General features: G+C 41.2%; 1 pseudogene; it reads right to left on the reverse strand.

Annotated features, from left to right (window-relative positions):
* Positions 1-1,596: 1,596 nt before the first annotated feature.
* On the reverse strand, positions 1,597-2,156 carry LOC120528732 (annotated as a pseudogene).
* Between the last annotated feature and the right edge of the window lie 4,703 nt (positions 2,157-6,859).

Consider the following 6,859-nt stretch of genomic DNA (forward strand, 5'->3'; position numbering starts at 1 on the left):
TAAACTTATTTCTTATATTTTTACCTGGTGTCTGGAAGTGTTGCCTGTGGGTTTGGAGGAGCGACAGCGCCCCCTACTGTCACACTTGGGTTGAAACATTTGATCTTGCTCACTGTACTCATTAGGCCTCATAATCTGTTTGATCATTGATAGTCATGCTGTGTTTAACGGCATTATGAACTGTGAGTGTATTTTGTTCACTGAAACATAACTTGCATTAAAATATGTGTAAACCAGCATTTGTGGTCTTGCAATAGAAAAAAAAAAGTACTAATATTATGTTAAAAGACCAGAAGTAAATAAAATAAAAACTAAAATAATTTTAAACTAAACTAAATAAAAATAAAAATTGTTGATTCCACTGAAAACTAGAATGAAATAAAAATAAAAATGTATTTAATAAAATAAAAGAAAAACTAAAACTACAATTAATATCAGAACTGAAATATCACTGCCAGGAGGTTGGGTTGTCATGAGCCACCTGATGAATTATCTTCCTTAAAGTCTTATTAAAATGTTCATGCAGGCCATTGCAAGGCTCTCAAATAGCTGCTTCATAATGCAGGAAGTAAAGGGCATACCCTGATCAGTTCAAAGGATGCCAATATAAGTGAACACTTCTGACATAGTTGTTGCAAAAGTCCAGGCATCAGCCTTCCGCAAAGCAGCCACCTCGGGGGATCTTGTTGCATAATCAACAAACGCAAGCTTATACTGATAACCATTCTTTCACCTGGGAAGCAGACCAACAATGTGTAACTGAACTCTCTATAAAGGGGCCTCCATAACAGGCATTGGTAACAGTTGGGGCAAGATTTACAAAACTGCTGCATTTCTCTGTTCATATTCAGCCAATTAAAGCATTTCAAAATATGAGCTCTCGTCTTTTCCATGCCGAGATGATGCCCAAAACATAGGTGTGCACATTTTTTAATATTGTCTATCAATGCCCACTCAGAACCACCAGCTGCTCAATCAGTCAGCCACCAATGTGATACAATATCACCCAATACAAAAAGCCATTTTTAATTAAAAGTGTTGAGTTTTGAAAATAGGGCCCTCCAATTCCTCTTAGTAACAATCACCTGCAAAATGTGCTTGTTCAAATGCAAAATCTAAACTGCAGTTGGCTCATTGCAAGCACGGAAACTCTGATTGTGTGTCAGGCTCTGCATAAATAGCCAGAGGTTCCCTAAAGCCTGAAACCACAGCTACACCTGGGCAGGGACAAGGTGCAAGCACCTGCTGCATAGTGCCCTACAACCACCCCAGAAACTCAAGTGAGGGATTGTCCCTGTCTTCACTGGCCAAATCAGCAGCAAGCCCTTCTATTTGTGAGTCCAAGTTTCTGGCAAAATCAGCTTCATTGTTTTCTTAAAGTTATCCAAATGGGAGCTGTCTCTTCGGCACTCACAAAAACCCAGCCCACATGCAATGATGATGATGTCATCCTGATTAAAAGAGTAGACAGACTTCCAGCACAAGTGACAAGATGGACAGTGAGCACACAACCAAGCCAACGTCCAGTTTTAAAAAGTTCCCTGCATCAACCATTGGGCAACAGATGTGTTACGCAGCAAGCCTGTGAACTTGCAGTTACACTGGCAGCAGATAAGCAATCCCTGCCTGTATTAACAGAGTTTCGCTGCACAGGCAGTTGGGGTTGTCAGGGTCTTGCATCCCTGCCTCAGCTGCTTCATTGGCTCTCTTAACACAAATACCAAAGAGTCTAGCATTGTCACGTGCCATATGCAAGCTAGTAAATGCTTTGAACTTCTTCTCATATTCTGTGATAACACGTAACTTCTCTCTCTTGTAAATATTTCTTGCTGGCATGAGCTGGATGGCCATTTTAAGCTCTTCAGGAGAACTATCTCCATTCTTTGGAGCAGTACTCCTTCAAACACTGGACAGTTGCCTGCAACAATTCAGTGGATTTGCTTCTGCACCGAGGATCTACTAAAATTCCAATAGTAGCAGCCACTGGATTGTAGGACATCTGTCTATATGCCTCAAAAGACCAGCAACTGGATGAGGGGCAATGCAACAAGCTTTAGCCTTACATGCCTTTTGTCTGCAGATCTTCCTAGCAGGCTGATTAAACCAGGTGCCGACTCTCCTTTGCCAGTAATGTGCAAGTGTGGTTCCAAAATCATGTCATTTCAGCTGGATCACAGATTTGCATAAGAGAGGAGGAGGCAAGTCCAGGTTTCCAAAAGGAAAGCAACTTTATTGTTGTCAATTCAGGAATGTTCTCAAAGAATTTATCCATACATGAGCTGTCACTCAAATACGCACATCATGCAAGTAGGGGCAATGACTTCTTCCTGCATCTGCTTCCTTCTCAGATAAAAAGAACAGATAGCCTACAAGTACAGAGACAGAAAGTGATCCCACGGGCAGGTCAACAGCCAGTTTTAAATGTTCCTCAAATAAACCAGCAAATGACAGATGTGTTATGTAGGAAGCATGTGAACTTAGCAGTTGCGCCGGCAACAACCAAATAGTCCCTGCCTATATTGACCAAGTATCGGTACACAGCGCAGTTGATGAGGTTTTTTGGGTCTCAAAAATCTCACTAAATATATTGTGACACGAGTCACTGCCTTGCACCCAAAAGACGAGGCTGAGTCTAAGGGCTTCAGGAAAATCAGCTTTATTCAACTTGAAACAGGAACAGCAAGGAAATTTATTTTTTATAGCGGGAGCTACCACTCTACTACACACAGACACAGCAAATGGGCAGGGCTGAGGCCAGGTCAGAGGCCAAGTTATAGTGTTCCTTGTGAGGTGCTTTGAACTTGCAGGGCGCTGCAAACCTGTGGTTACCTTGGCGAAGAACAAGAAGCCCTGAACTGTTTTGGCGTGTCGCCCTGTTGGGGAGGGTCTCAAAAGAGTTAAAAAAAATCTCACAATTTCCGCCCCCCCTCAGCTTTGTCCACACCAGTATGGGAAAAGTGACTGCCCAAGCTGGGCTTGGCAAGGCTCGAGAGAAAGTCAGAGGTGAATTAAGCAGCTCTGGGTTGGTGGTGAACATCAAAAGCAAATGGCTGTAAATTGATAAACCAAAGAGTGAGCCAGGCATTCACATCCTTCTGTCTGTAGAGCCATTGAAGAAGGGTGTGATCATTCACCAGGGTAAACCACCACCCCCACAAGTAGTACCAGAGGGCCTCCACTGCCCACTTAATTGCTAAACTGTACTCATCTATGGGTGATTAAATATGCTACCTGGGTAACAGTTTCCTGCTGAGAAATGTGATGGGGTGTTTTTCCCCCTTGAGACTTGAGAAACCACTGCTCCTAAACCGAAAGAACTTGCATCCATCTGCAGAGCAAATTCTTTCAAAAGTCCAGATTATGCAGAACCTGGAATGAGGATAAAGTGGCTTTTAAGTCTGAGAAGACTCTGTCACAGGCATCAGTCCAGACAATAATATGGTTCTTTGTGCCATTTGTTGTCAGTAAGTGGGTCGGCCTGATGTGCAAAATTGGAAATGAATTACCCGTAGCACCCCACGAGCCCAAGGAAGGGACAAACCTGCCTCTGTGTTTTGGGATGTAGATATGCAAGCACTTTGTCCATCTGAGGCTGGAGCAGATCCTTGCCTGTGTAATACTGCAAATAATGGGTTTCCGACATACTCAGCCTGCACTTCTTAGGGTTAGCTGTTGAGGCGAGATCTCCAGTTGTCACTGCAAATGACCACATTGTCTAGATATGCTCCCACTTGGGGATACAGGATCTGGACCATCATCCGCTGAAAAGTCATTGGGACCCCATGGAGATTTAATGGAAGCCTGGTGAACTCGAACAACCCATCTTGGGTGGTGAAAGCAGTTTTCTCGCAACTGGATTCCTTTAGGGGTACCTGCCAGTAGCCTTTCATGAGATCCAGGTTGGAGATATATGAGGCTTGCCCGAGTTTCTCCAACAAGTCTTCTATATGTGGCATTGGGTACACATCAAACTTGGAAATGTTGTTCAAGCACTGGAAATCTATTCAAAACCGGAATGAGTTGTCCGGTTTTGAGACCAGAACAATTGGTCTCCGCCATTCACTTTTGCTTTTGATAACTCCCAATTTGAACATTTGTTTCACATCCTCATGTATCATCTTTCTCGTTGCCTCTGGTAGATGATACGGAGTGCACATGTGCATTAACACTGGGTGCAGTTATGATCTTGTTTTCCACAATTTCTGTCTGGCCAGGCAAGGCTGAAAAGACATCAGAGTTCCTTCAGATTAGTGTCAGCAACTCTACCTTCTGGGCATCCATCAAATCATCGCCAATAGCGACTTCATTTTGAGCAACTACTGCTGACATGACCAGGGCCTTGTGTGGGTCATGCCACATGTCACTCTTTCAACAGATTAATATACAAAACCTAGACGGGCTTCCGCCAACTGGGAACTCTGACTTTATAATTCACTGAACTAATGCACTCTTCTACTACTGCTGGGCTGAGCCACTCTGCCTGAAATTTTTGTGGGTCTGAATGGATCAACACCAGTACCCGATCCCTTTTCTTAAACTCAAGGAGCTTGCTTTTCTTGTCATACTTATGTTTTTGCACCTCCTGTTCACGCTGCATTTGTTCCAGGGCAATATTGGACAATTTCAAGATATGTTATTGGAGTGGACTCGATTGACAAATCTGCCTCTGCGAGGTGCGTTGCAAACTCCTGTCCATTCCTCCCAAAAAATATCTAACACCCTGCATTGTTGGAGGGCAGTTTGAATGGACTCAACCCGGTGGATGCTTAGGATGACTCCCGAATATCAAACAGGAGGAAAGACAGCACGGTATCCCAAGAGGTCAGGTCGTCAAGGGCTACCTGGCGTATCATCTGTTTCAATGTTTAATTAAACTGCTCTGTCAGGCCATTCATCTGAGGATGATAAACAGTGGTGCAAAATTGCTTAATTGCAGAGAAGAGCAACTAGGCTGATTCCAGGGCTACAGGGGTTGAATTATGAGGAAAGATTAAAAGAGCTAAGCCTATACAGAAGATTAATAATCTGTTATGTTTAGCATATAAATGTTTCTTATGTAAAGTATCATCACAAAACATAATTACAAACACGATATATTGGTGAGCTCTGTAAGCTGTGCTGTTTCTTTGAAGGACAGTTATGGGGCAGACTGATTGATAGGATGATGCCGGACCTCACCCTGCATCGAAACGCCTTTACGCCTGGTGCAGCTACGTTGTTCTTATATGTGAGTGGAAGTTTCTTGTGGGGAGGGCTTCTGTTCTCTCATTTGTGCTGAACAAATATGCTGTGATTTTTGGCACTTTTCATCTTTTCCTTTCATTTATAAGTTTTGAGGGTTTTTTTTACTGTAAATGTCTATACCACACAAAATAGCTTGCTCCTAGACAATACACTTATAATGAATGTCTTCAATATTACATTCAAAAATCTTCCATACTCGGCTTTTTATTTTCTACAAGCCATATTGATCCTTGATTCTGTCTCAGGCACATACAATTTACAATAGACAGAATTTTGCCACCTGCAGGCCTGCAAAGATATCAAAAATCAGAAAACAGATTTTACTGTGTTCTGACAGGTATGATCATGAAAATCATGGTGGCTTATGAAGAACAGGATTCTAGACTTGAATCAGTATGTAGACCCCACCTAGCTATATTGGGGGAAACAAAGAAAAACAAGAATTTAGTGTCAAGGTTAGGGGCAGTGAGACTTGAATAGCTCATGTATAAGAACAGTAAACCCTTAATGAGCAGAGCAAGAGTAGGTTATAGGAGTATGGATATGCACAAAACAACAGAGACAGCATCTGAGATTATTAACAATATACTGATATATTATCTAAACCTGTTTATCCAGAGCAGGATGGCAGGAAACCTGGAGCCTACCCCAGCAGGTTTGGATGCAAGGCAGGAAAAATCCCTGGTATGCAATGTGTATTATAAAGCTTATGTTAAGAACAAAAAGAATATGATATTTCAAATATCTATTTATAAAGAGAGAGAAAAATTGAAAAAAGGGGGACAAATATTTTTAAACATAATTCTCCTACTGGATTATTTTCACAATAGTGGGTATTTTGAACTGTGAATACAAAGTAAAAAAGATAAGTTAATAAATTTAGAATAAATACAAAAACACATTAGTATGTTTAGATTTTCACCAGTTGGCAGACGCCTGCCTACCTGTAGTTCAGTAGAGACATTGCCAGCTCAGGAATTTTACAAGGTTTGTATTGCTCCATTGGCAAATTACTTTTTTTAAAGCAAAAGAGACTGGTCTGCAACAATATGCTGATCTTGTATGATGACCTAGTCAGTCTCTCAATCAGTGCCATTTTATCTTCATAAAGGATTTCTCCTCTTCGAAGTGGCAGGTGAATTACTGTCAACAAAACGCAGACACCTGAGAAATAAACTGAAACGTTACTCACTGGACATATGGTAAAGGTTTTGTTGGCCAGCACATTCCGACTTCAGGCGTTTGAAGTAAATCTTGATATATAACAAGCACAAAGAAAGGTGGCACAGTAAATTGCTTTCTATTGTACACACTTTACGCACCCATATTCAGCTTGGTCTGTCACCGTAAATGCTGTGTAAACACCCGCCCTCCATCACCAGCCACCAATCACTGGATGAATATATGTGGGCAGCTCATGGGGATAACTTTCTGTTTTACAGTTAAAAGTAGGTTAAAGACTAATGGCAAGAATATTCATTCAAAAATGAAAACTAAAAATATTTTTAGTATATTATTATTTTATTTCAGTCAGTCTTTCCAGCTTATTTAATAGTTTTGTTTAGTTTTAGTTTTTCATTTTGGCATTTTTTAATTATTTTACAAAAATGTTTTT

The sequence above is a fragment of the Polypterus senegalus genome, chromosome 4 (assembly GCF_016835505.1).
Source record: "Polypterus senegalus isolate Bchr_013 chromosome 4, ASM1683550v1, whole genome shotgun sequence".
Classification (NCBI taxonomy): domain Eukaryota; kingdom Metazoa; phylum Chordata; class Cladistia; order Polypteriformes; family Polypteridae; genus Polypterus; species Polypterus senegalus.